The sequence below is a fragment of the Dermacentor variabilis genome, unplaced genomic scaffold, assembly GCF_050947875.1.
Source record: "Dermacentor variabilis isolate Ectoservices unplaced genomic scaffold, ASM5094787v1 scaffold_13, whole genome shotgun sequence".
NCBI lineage: Eukaryota > Metazoa > Arthropoda > Arachnida > Ixodida > Ixodidae > Dermacentor > Dermacentor variabilis.
The window spans coordinates 28561687-28574603 of NW_027460291.1; positions in this window are offsets into that span (position 1 = coordinate 28561687).

The following is a 12917-nucleotide window of genomic DNA, read 5'->3' on the forward strand; positions in this document are numbered from 1 at the left end:
GCGCAGAACATACATTGCGTGATAGCGACCGTGTCTGCAAAGTATAACACAGCTACGCGCCGCAGATAGATGTGAAATTTCAAATCGAACGCCGTTTTTCTTTCTCCTTGCGGCCGCCGCGTTCCAAGCCGGACGGTGGCGTAGTCGTGCTCTGGCGCCTATGTAGTCGTGTCCGCAGTGTGGCGTCGCTCGTGGTGACACGTGACTTCGAGAATTATTCAAGAAATCTGTTATCTGTGCGATCTGTTGCTTAGATTGACGAATTGAAGTTTAGAGAAATAATAAAACACACAAACTGAATGTCTGCGTGTTTTTTTTGTTTTGTTTTACTTCACACCGAAGCAAGAGACATGTACCACGGCCGCTCGATGCAAAGCAAGGTGCGGCCAGCTACGTCGCGCCGCGGACAATAGGCGGGCCCGTCTCGGCCAAGTTTACAGTTGCGACCGCTTTTCATGGTGAGGGCGCCACTGCTTGGGGATGCTTTCGCGACTTCGCTCCGGGGCTAAGCGGGTGTTGGTTCTAGCGTCAGAACGTGTTTGCCTCGTGCTTTATGCACTAATCTCGTGCTTTTTTCGCGTGCGTGTGTGTGAGCAAGTTGGTTCGCGTCAGAAAGTGTTTGCCTTGTGCGATATGCATTAATCTCGTGCTTTTTTGCGTGCTTGTGTGTGAGCAAGTTTGCCTGTACTTGCTGTGCTTTTTTAAGGCTCTTCGATGTGTGTGTGTATGTGCCGTAGCCAGCCTCGTTCATGTGGCGCGATGCCACGCAACTGTTGTGTGCCACTTTGCGACACAAATGCAAAAAGGACTCGACTGTGAAATATCACGAGTTCCCCTGTGACTTGGAGCGTCGAGAAGCGTGGCTAAAAATATATCTCGCCAAGGAGTGTCGGGAAAAGGAGCAAGTGGGAACCGAGCAATAGGTCTCTGGTATGTTCCCTGCACTTTACAGAAAGTGAACATAAAAAGAACACGAAACTTAGGCTCCTGCTTCCGAATGTGGTACCGACCGTGTTTTGCAAATATCCACAGTGCCTGCAAAAAGAGAATGTGCAGCCCAAAAAACGCCATCGAAGAAACTTTACTGATGACACAGTAGTTGAGGCAAGCGATAATTGCGGCAGCTCAGGAGAAAGCCCCGACATCGAAAGTGCCTTGCAGTTTCTCAGTGACGAGGTGGAAGCTCTAGTTCCAGAGACTGCCTTAGAATCATGCTCTGAACGTAGTTTTTCTGTTGACCAGGCCTGCCAAGCTACATTATATATTGTGGGCGTCCTAGAACATTCAAAGAAAGCAGTCAAGACGTTGAAAAAAAAAAGTTGCCCGTCAAGGAGAAGCGTTGAAAAAATTGCAGTCCGAACGGGACGAAATGAAAAACCGCCTCTTAGTATATGAAAAAAACAACGAAATTCAGTCCCTTGTGCAGGTATTACAAAGAGCGGAAAAAGGAGACAAAGCTGCTGTTTTTATCAGCAACCATGTAGCCACTTCAGGGGAAAAAAAACCTGCCTACAATGAAAGAATCCTGCGGGAATGTGTTCTATGGAAAGCGTGCTCAAATAAAGGGTATGAGCATGTTTGAAGCAGAGGTCTTTTGAAGTTTCGTTAAAAGGGGCGCACTCCTTAGATAACCTCTAGCATCACTCAATATGCTTCGTTTTCATGAGAAACAATCCACTGATGATTATTTGCAATGATAAGCGCTTTTATTTCGTCAAAGTTAGTTTGCGTTACTTGGGAGACTCGGTACAAGTTCTCCCTATGTAAAGTTTTTACTTTGCGTACGTGTTCACGAGAAGTGAATAAAAGTACTGATAGATTCCTTCAAGCAGAACCTCTCGATAGAAGTGCATCACCCGGTCGTGCATCATAAGGGCAACCGTCACGGATAGCGTTCAGGCGTATTCTAGAACAGATTTCCACCCCTGTGACAATCTGTTGGCGTTTGTGGCGTAGTCAGCACTTCCAATGACGACTTAAAAGATTTTGTCTGCAATTTCGAAATATAAAACGCATTATTTGCGCGTTGACTGGAGGGGAGATCGCGCGTGCCGACGCAGCTGTGAAGGCGCTCTCTATCAGCAGCCAACCCCGAGCAGTGGCGCCGCAGCGGGCGCACGGAGAACTAGGCCCGAGACGCCGTTCAGGCGCGACGCAGCGGGCCGCACCTTGTGCTTTTGGATAGAGCGGCCGTGCATGTACTTCCGCTTCGTCTGCTTGTTCCCAGGGTCGTGCAGTCACGGGCGCAGGTACCAAAACTATGCCATTTCCACCGTGTTCCAGCGCGTCATCATGCTCTGCGATTCGCTTGTTCTGCCTCAGTATTCGTGTAGCACTGAATTATACCGCTAGTCATGTTTCCTTGTGCACAGCGCAGAAAATCGTGCGCTGCGCGAACGGCACGACAGCTCGCGTGCGACGCCGTCGGCGGAAGTGCGTAGCGCTGAAAAAAAGCGAGGAGAAAAAGAAATGAAAGTGGGGCCTGTGTCGTAGGCGTCACGCGATGCTCAACGTCCAGTATGGGAGAATGCAGGGAAGGAATTTCGCTTGCGTAGGCTAGACGGGGTGAATGGAGAGAGCGTCTTGCTTGGCAGTGGAGCCCGCCTGCTGAAATCATGGTTTCGCGGCATTGAAATATTTCCATCGCGGCTATTATGGAGCCGGTTTGAATTTCTTTTTTTTTTTTGCGGCAGAACCCTCCCTAGAGGACACGCAACAACTTCCAGCGTATAACCAAAATTTGCTATGGGGCCTGGGGAGGGGCACTTTAACACTCCCCATACATTGGCCTATCCTAGGGCAATGTCGGGCCGACCCGCGGCGGAAGTGAAGGAGGCGTTAAGCAGTCCCCAGACATGGGCCGATCCTGAAGATCGTGAAATGCCGGGCGGACCCGTGGCGGAGGTGAAGCAGGCATTAAGTACTCCCTATACTTCGGCCGATCGCGAAGATAGTGCAATGCCATGCCGACCCGAGGCGGAGGTGAAGCAGTGGGCCGATCCCGAAAATCGTGAAATGCCGGGCGGACCCGTGGCGGAGGTGCAGAAGGCATTAAGCAGTCTCCATACTTGGGCCGATCGCGAAGATAGTGCAATGCCGGGCCGACCCGCGGCGGAGGTGCAGTTCGCCATTAAGGGGCCCAGATACACAGCCTCGCTGGTCATACTTCTTCACAGAGTGGAAGGTCACTGAGTTTTTGAGCGTTCTAATAGTAGTCTCCAATCCTCGACGGCAGCGGTAGCCGGCTTCATAGAGCTTCATACAATTACCAGAGGGAACTGCGGCGCTAGTGTCTACGGGAGATGCAGGCATGGCAGTTCAGCCAGCGTGGGAAGGAAGAGTATTACATGGATGTCCCTAAACTTCATCCGTCTGGCTTTAGAATGGCTTCATGACTTCGCAAAGTGATAATTTTGAGAAAAGTATGGCGTTTTAAATGATTAAATGAACAATATTATAATTTTCTGGCGGCAGGATTACAACGGAGGACCTCTAGCACAGAATCGCGATATTAAAGCGATTACGCCAAGGATGAATGGGAAAGCGCAACCACTACAATTGCTTGAAGAGTCTTATTACCCTTTGCATTAAAAAATATTAGGTACTTTGAAATGTAGGCCAATTTCAGGCGCAGATAAAGACTAATAAACGAAGCCATAATAACCTCTGAAACCCCAAGCACCAAGACCAGACAAATCGATGTATTACCCATCATGCCTATGGCGGCTGAACAATCGCAGCGCCAGAGTTCCCTCTAGTGATTGTAGGAAATTCCACGGCCGGCAACCGCTTCGCTTGCCTGCGCTCGCCGACGTCACGGACTTGTGTGGTACTGGCCTGTGCGAAGATGAGAAACCACGGAACTAATGGTACCATTTCCTTAAACTCTCAGCAATTGACCGCAGCCGCAAAGCACACAACATAGTAAAAGAAGTAAAGAAAAACAGAAAGGGGCGAGTTACATTGGTGATGTCACTTCCCATCGCTTATCGGGAAGCAGGTCTCCGAAGTTGACCTCTGGTAGTGAAACGGTTAAACTACGCTGACCATGATGTGAATACTTTGCACAAGGCCGCACTGCACTGCAGCTGCACGATCATTTCTAACATTGGGCTCTGCGTCACGGAAAGCTTGGCGCGTAACACACCTAACCAAGCACGGGCGCCTTGGTTAGGTCTCTTGTCACTTGGATTACTTCATTTCCTTTGCGGCCATGGGGTATCTGCTCCACTAGAGCGCCAAATGAAAGGGTCGCTGCACCTTTTCTATGCATGTGGCCAACGTACAGCGCATTTATACAGGGCGTTTCAGAGAACTCTTTAAAAAAAACTTTAAAGGTTTCCAGTGGCAGGCTGCACAATTGTAGTTCATAAGCTGGTCTACTGGAAGAGGCGGACATGCACAAACAATTGAAATGCATAATCGAATAATTAACAAAAAGTCGATAATGAAGTTTTTACCTGATTACCTTATGGCGCATAGTGCAATTTGCAAGTTCTAGCCATGGACTTTGCAAGGCGGATCCACATGGAAAGAATTATCAGGATGACTCGAGTTTCGAGATAATAATTCCCGATATTTGCGGAGAAATGCATTGGCCGCGCGCCATATGCTGTGGCGGCGAGTGAAAGCGTGCAAGGGTGAGCCGAAAAGGAAGGTGCCTAGATTAGCGCGCGCAAAGGAGGAAAGCGGGGACGGGCAAGGCAGCGAGGGGAGGAGGGCGTTCCAACCAAGTAGGTTAGATATTTATCCTCGAATTTATCCTGGAGCTTCCCCATATATGGTGGTGAGCGTTGAAGTCCCCTGTTATTATCCGAGGACCGGGAGTAGCAGCCATAATATCTGCCAGTCTTTCGCTATCAAACTGATTTGTTGGGGAAAGGTAAGCATCATTCAAAACACACGGAATCATTCTTTAGTTCTGGCGGCATTTTCTCTACTTCTTTTTTAAATAAAAAGATGTTCATCCATAAATATTTTTACAAGCAATGGTTAAATTTGTTAATTTTTGCATTTCCTTCCTGTTCGGTTGTTGCCCCGGCTCTCTCCCTTAGTAGATCGCTTAGTTTCTCAACTCCTTGCGACTCTTACTTCCAGTTGCCAATTTTGCACGAAAAGGGCTGTACAGTCAGGGAGACACTAGACGAGGTAACGGGGGACAGGCATATTTCTTGTGGATTTAACGGTTTTTGCAGGGTTTGATGAAGGACGCTGTTTCGCATGATCTTATTTTCGACGTTATCTAACGCATATCACGGGTATATGGTTCCGAGGATCAGCCAGCGTCGCGGCGGTCCGCGACAAAAGAAATAATGAAGCAAATAGAAAAGTTAAATGCAACTGGCGTTTTCTCCGGCCGCAACTCGTTCCACGAGCGTACAGCCCAGCTGACTACGAACAAATCATTTTCCTGGTCCCTGGATCAGTCTAAGCAAAGCAGTATGAACTAACGAAGCAAGAGCGATGTGCGTGACCGTTGCAATACATGGTGGTAACTGAATGCATCTCGAGCTAAATGCGCGGGCACCGAATCGATGAGAAAACTGGTCTTCACACCCCAGGAGATTCCGATAACTACCGCCATCAAAAAGGAGTGAAAAAGCCAGCAAAATGTTCGCCGCCGAATAGTTGTCAAGTGTCAAGATTAATTTGGAGGCGCTTTAGGAATGTGTCTGAGGAGTGGTGGCAATTGCGGGGGGGGGGGGGGGGGGTATGCCGCTTAATTTGAGGGGAGGAGGGCATGGGCCCCCCGAGGGCCCCCTTGGGTACGTGCCTGACCGAATCACTCCACTTTTTTCTACACAAGTCCGGTATCCCTCCATCCCTTATATGTCATTTCTTCAACTAGACAGAGTATATTGAATACAGCGGACACCTGTATTACGTTTTAGGGAGAAGAAGACGAAGTGCCTTTCGGGCAGAACGCCGAGTCTTCAAGCTCTACTCATGTTGTAAATTACTTAGACTTTGCCAGTGAACTGCTGTTTCCTCCTTAACTGCGATGGAGATGGAGCCTCGCGCGCGTCCGCCGGACTCGGCATTGCGCACGGCGGCTGCCTCCAGAAGCACAACGTCACCGAGAGCGACACTGGCAGCGACGACACCATGCAGTACTATGTCAGCAGTGAAGATTCTTGTTCTGACACCTTCGAGCTCGGGCGGAGTCGTAAAGCAAAGCGGAGGTTTCTCAGCGCATCATCGAATTTGAGTGAGTCCACCCTGAGATCTCTGCGGAATACCGAGGTGCTCACCATGCCATCTTGCCATCACTCTGCGAACCAGAGCTTCAATGCACAGTTAAATAGGCTACAGGCTGCGGGATACCCAAGTGTGGTGGTGACGTCAGTCTCAGAGGTATTGCTTCAGAAACTGAAAGGGAAGCGGAACAAAAATAATTGTAGTACACAAAAGAGGCCTGAAGTTGTGCCGTATTGCCATAGAGTGGCTCACAATCTAAAGAATGTCGCCACTAGATACCAAATTCCGATAGTGTTTTCTGCTCCTCAGAAACTGTCGTTGTTGTGCAGCCGTATTTCTAAAACAAATAAAAAAACCAGACTGTGAAAAGAACCACGCGAAGTTTGTAGATTAGGTTTATAAGATTCCGTTGTCATGTGGCAAAGTGTATGTAGGGCAGTCAGGCCGCTGTGTCAACGAGCGCCTTAGAGAGCATGAGCGATCCATACCAATAGGCACAGGTTCCCATTTGGCTCAACATTGTAAGATATGCAAATGCAAACCCATGTTTCGTGATACAACGATTTTGAAAAAGAGCCGCGATACGACCGCCCGAGAGTTATCGGAAGCATTCTTCATACAGTCAGTAGGGTCACAGTGCATTAGTGTGCCTTCTTTAAACTTGTACAGTGCTGAATATGATTTTTTAGATGCTGTCGCATGAGTGCGCTCTTGTGATCGGATGTTGGTGGTTCCTGCATACGGTGCTCACTGCGCATGTTCCTCTAGTTTCTGCTGTCTATAAAGGAGTGACGCAATAAAATGATGTCAGTTGAGAGTAGCGCCTTGTCCTGTCGCCTTTTCTTATGTCCGTTGTTTTGCGCTAAACGAAATATTTATGGTGCTCACCATCCTGTTCGCGCCAGTTCTCGCCCCTGGCAACCTGAGACGCCTCAACAGGGAAGACGTGCCTTCACATCTAGAGGCGCTGGTTCCGAATGAAATCAAAGACATCAGAGTGAACACCCGTAAGAACGTCTTTGCGATTGACGTAGAACACTTGGCTGCGTTGCATTCTTTGCGCAAAGTCACGGAACTTGACGGGATGAAAGTCCGCCATCATATACCGCTGGGCAAACAAGTCTGTACTGGCGTAATTTGCGATGTTGACGAGACCATTGTTTACTCCGATCTGTCGATCTTCATCAAGCTGGCTACAGAAACGCCAAAATCACAAACGCATTTCGTCTCGACACGTCACGGTGTGTTAAGATCATATTTAAGGGCGAATCCCTCCAATCGCATGTAAAAGTGGGCCACTTCCGACAGGCACTTCGCCCCGTTAAACCAAAAGCACTGCAGCGCTGGAAGTGCATGACGTTTGGCCATGTGAGTAGTGTGTGCTATAACACTACCGTCTGTTCTCGCTGCACTGGGCCCTACACCACTAACACGTGCGAGGCCAGTGTGCTGAAGTGCACAAACTGCAGCAACCCTCACGATGCATCCTCGAAGGAATGCCCTTTTATTCGAAAGGAAATGGCAATATTGAAGAAAATGGTTAGTGACCACTCGTCTCACCGAGAAGCAGTGACATTTATTAAGCGACGATGATCACGTCGCCGACGTCGATCAAGAATCTCCGAAGCCTCTGCAGAACGCCAGCCACGTACATTACCACCCACTCTTCCGCCCAGGCCAAACGCAGTCAGCTCAAAGGACAAAGGTGCATCGAACAGCACGGCTGCTGGCGCTTGTCCTGCACTCCTGAGGCTACATGCCCCTACTGAGCGAAATCAGAGTTCTACAGCAAGGGACACTTGTCTGTTTCTGATAAATTGTCGCACCAAGATCAACAAATTGTTGTCATGACCAGGTCTCTGATGAGTGCCATTAGTGTTCTTCTGGACTAGCTACAGACACCAATAGCTCCAAGTGCGTTGCGAGTGCTAAATGCCGTTAATCCGGTGCTAGCAAGCCTTGAGAAGTCCAGTGCTTAATAACTTCTACAGCAGATCCATGGCTCATCGACAACAGCAATCGTTCCGGGATGATGTTAAAAGTGCCTCTATATTCCAATGGAATGCGAGAGGCATGATGTCACGTATTTCGGATTTTCTACAGTTCGTGCTTGACAACCACTTTCTTATACTGATCATCTGTGAACCGAACTTAGCCTCCAAAAGACTACCAGGATATGAACCTTTTGTTTCAGCTACGTGTGTCCGTAGCAGTAAGGTTCTGCTTTGCATTCGCAAGCACCTTAAGCATTTTTCCCAACCCGTAGCGCCACACGAATGTAACCAATACGTCTGTGTTACTGTGAAAAAGAAGAGGCTGTGTTTTACTCTTATTGACGTCTGCCGTTCCCAAACAAATCGGTTTGATAGCAAAAGACTGGAAGATATTATGGCTGCTACTCCCGGTCCTTGGATAGCTACAGGGGACTTCAACGCTCACCACCATATACGGGGAAGCTCTAGGATAAATTCGAGGGGCAGGTCACTAATATCCTTTGCATCAGGCCACAACCTGTGTCTTCCAAATGAGGGAAGCCCGACATTTCTGCGAGGAACAACGTAAAGGGGCTGCCTTGATTTAACTTTGGTGTCACGTTGCCTGACTTTGTGCGTGCAGTGGTTCACTGATATTGAAACCCATCGAAAGGCTTTGTGCACTACGTCGCCGAGCTGAAAGTAGGTACAGGCGCACGAAGTCAATTCTTGACCTCAGAGAAGCTCTAGCGCATGCAAAAGATAAAACGCCGAATGAATAAGCTAGCGGATCAAACACGGAAAAGCTTTTGCGAGTCACTGGATCCCTGCAAGCCATTGCCCCGTGTGGGGCGTGCCCTACGGTGTATTTGCTTAAGTCCTCAGGAAAGACGCTCTTTTAATGCCCTTGCTCTCTAACAAAACGGCAGTGAGATAGACGTTGCGGAGGAATTTCGTTCTAAAGTCGCCGGCGGCACAATTTTAGTACCTGACATGACTTTAGGTGACATCCCCGGTCCACGAGATACAAGTATGGACGCTCCATTCTCTACGGAAAAGTTAGAAGCTGTTATGGTGCTCTGTAGGTGTTCGTCTTCACCAGGGCCCGATGGCATAACATACACTGCTTTGCGCGACCTAGGTCGAGTAGCACGAAGATAACTGCTCAGCCTTTTAATAGTTCATGGCGAGATGGTGTCATCCCACAGGAATGGAAACGCAGCCACCTGGTACCGCTACTAAAAGCAGGAAAGTAACCGCTCGAATTGGCATTGTATCGACCTATAGCACTTGCCAGCTGCGTCAGGAAGCTCATAGAACGTAAGATCCTCATGCGTCTCGAATGGTACTTTGAACACCACAAAATTTGCCCCGACCCTACGGCGGGATTTCGACGAAGCCGTTCATCGATTGACAGTGTCATGGATCTAGTATCATCTGTAGAAGAGGAAAAGTATTGGAAGCGATTAACAGTAGCCCTCTTTCTTGATCTGAAAGGCACTTACGACAACGTTTCCCATCAAACCATTCTAGACGCACTTTTGACAGTTGAATTATGAGGGCGAGTATATCGATGGATCAGAAACTATTTGACACAAAGGTCTTTGTTCGTACTTACGGAAGATGGTCCGACAACCGACCACTACACATGCCGAGGCGTTCCCCAAGGTAGTGTTTCTAAGCCTTATTCTTTTCAACCTCGCGCTTCTTGGGCTGGCCGAATCTCTACCGGAAACAGTGAGTGTTTCATTCTACGCCGACGACATCTGCATCTGGGCATCAGCGGTCACTCGCCTGCAGGTTCCCGCAAGGCTACAGAAAACAGCAACACAGGCATCTCACTATCTTGACACACAAGGCCTTACCATGTCAACAGAAAAATGTGCGTTACTCGCTTTTGCGCGAAAAGCGATGTCTCGTTATCCAGTATACATCAATGGCCAGCCTATCTCCTACAAAAAAACATAAATGGTTTTTGTGTGTCATTGTTGACCGGGACCTCTCTTGGAGCCTTCAGGTTGCCCACATGAAGAAGAAGCTCACATCTATTGTTCACGTCTTCAATTTCATCGCCGCCAAAACATGGGGATCGTCAGTTGGCTCCATGCTACAGTTATATAGAGCACATTTTATCAGATTCCTACGCTATAGCTCTCCCGTGCTTGCTAAAACATGCAAGTCAAATCTTCGAGAACTTCAGAGTGTGCAAGCACGGGCGCTACGTGTTTGCCTAGGCCTTCCGTGGAGCGCCTCAACAGCAGGAACCTTTATAATCGCTCAAGACCATCCGATGACGATTTACATTAGCACCGACGCGCTTAGGGCCCATGTTCGCCATGTTTCATGGATGCAATCAAGCTCTCTGTTTCACGGATGCAATCAATGCTGCAAGAAATTAACATTACTTGAGTAGCGATATTGTCACAGCAAATAGACGCACTGCAGAAGCGACAGTCATAGCTTCAAAAGCACAGAAATCCACAGAGGCGAATCTGAATAATTGTGCCACAAAAGCCATTGTTCTCTGTCAGTAGGTCTGATATGCTGTGCCGGTCAGTGGGTGCTGTCTCTGCCCTGAAGATGGCCACAGCTTTCCTTTAACTGGGACTGAAAATTCTGTCACCACTGCTAATGAAATGTTAAACATAGGTCATAAAGACAAAAAATTGGAGGACGCTTAAGCTTCGCCTTCAAGAGTGGAACGCGACAGCGTTCCCGTCGACCCGCCAAGGGCTGTAAGACAATGGGCTACGGCGCAGCGACTACGCGCCCCGCATCGGACGCGGTGAGCGTCGAGCAACGCAGTGTTCGGCGCGACAACGAAATGTGCGTCTGAGCAAGCGACGCACATTTGCCTTAGACGCACAGTGTTGCCTTAGAAAAAGCTTGTTTCTAAGGCAACACCGCGTTCACTAGAGGCGCTTTTGTACCGCTTTGAAGCATCGAACTCGTGGCTCAGTGGTAACGTCTCCGTCTCACACTCCGGAGACCCTGGTTCGATTCCCACCCAGCCCGTCTTGCAAGTTGTTTTTTTATTCATGAAGTGCCTGCTGGGATTTATCGCTCACGGCCAACGCCACCGACACCGACGACACCGGCTTTTCTGCGACACGAGCTCCTTAACGCTGTCGCGTTGAAACGCGAAACGAAGGGGGGGAATGAAGCTGGGAGGAACGGTATCAGACGACGCGCAGCTAACACCGACTTTTGTGCTGATTGCGCTTGCGCCGCAATACTTCGCGCAGCGCCCGCTTGGTAGTCGGGAGAGCGCGGCTACGCGTGCCATGTTACCGCTAGCAGTGGCCGCGCCTGCACGTCGGCATCGGACGCAAGACCTGGGATGCCGTCTTGCCGTACGTTACCTTCGCTTACAACACGGTGGTACTAGAAACAGTGTCGATCACGCCGTTCAAGATGGTTTACGGCAGGGACTCGACGACGACTTTCGACGCCATGCTGCCACACGTCACCGACGAAGAGAATCTTGACGTCGCCACCTATCTCCGGGGCATCGAATAATTCCTACAGCTCGCCCGCCTGCGGATGAATAACCAGAAGAGGACCGACAGCCGACAATACAACCTTCGGCACCGCTACGTCGAGTACCATCCCGGCGACCGTGTTTGGGTTTGGACCCCGATACGCCGATGAGGACTCAGCGAGAAACTATCACGCCGCTATTTCGGACCCTACAAGACCATCCGGCGCGTTGGTGCACTCGACTATGAGGTCGTGCCAGATGACATTGCACTATTACAGCGGCGCCGCTCACGACCTGAAATAGTCAATGTTGTGCGCCTTAAGCCGTTCTACCCGCACTAACGAACTTTCGGACTTTACATAGCTGGAACTTCGGACTTTTTTTGGACTGTGTTACTTTGGACTTTGCTCCTTTGTTCTTGCTCCTTTGTTGTTTCGATGGTTTTGTTTAATAAGTGTCCTTCTTGTTTTTAGCTCTCCTGTTTGGCTTGCAGCATCGGGACGATGCTTTTTGAGAGGGGGGCACTGACGCGTGTACTTTTTTTTTTGGGCGACCGCTTTTCACCGTCTAACAAATGTTATCGCTGAGCGCGGGACGCGCTCACGTATCGGAAGTATCTCGAATGTTATCGATGGTTCTTTTTGCTGTCGGTTGTGACCCAACCTTGTGTAATGTGATATGATGTATGCGCGATTCGAATGATGTAGAACTTTCTGGAAGACATGCAGGCACCAGCGATTATTCTGGAACCTTCAATGACTGATGTGTAAGAGCCGACGTGCTTGACCCGCTGATCAGATTTTTTGACGATCGCCGACTGTGTTCGCAGCTGTCGCCGTTTTTTTAAGTTTGCCCTGTTTTTGATGGCACAAGTTTGCCCAATAAAACTCTAGTTTCGATATTCCTACTTTTGCTGCTTTCTTCACCGTCACTGCTAAGTGAAAATATTAGGATTTTTCTGTGATTTTGTGTTCCGTAAAATCTTGTGGTTGACTGTACACTGCTTCTAGATTTATGTTCTGTAAACTAGAGATGAAGATTGCGCTACTTTACGAACCAAATCGGGAGCTTACGTTTGCCGTAAGCGACATAATGTACGCGTCACGCCTACGTCATGCCCCGAAGAAGATGGCGGGCCCAGTCGGTGGCGAGCGCGGGCCCAGTCGTGATCATCATCGATCGTGGTTGGAAGGACAAAAAAATTCAAATCGTCTGGCAACTGGTACTGTCACGTGCTCCAGTGTTGACGCTTACAGGAGCCGAGA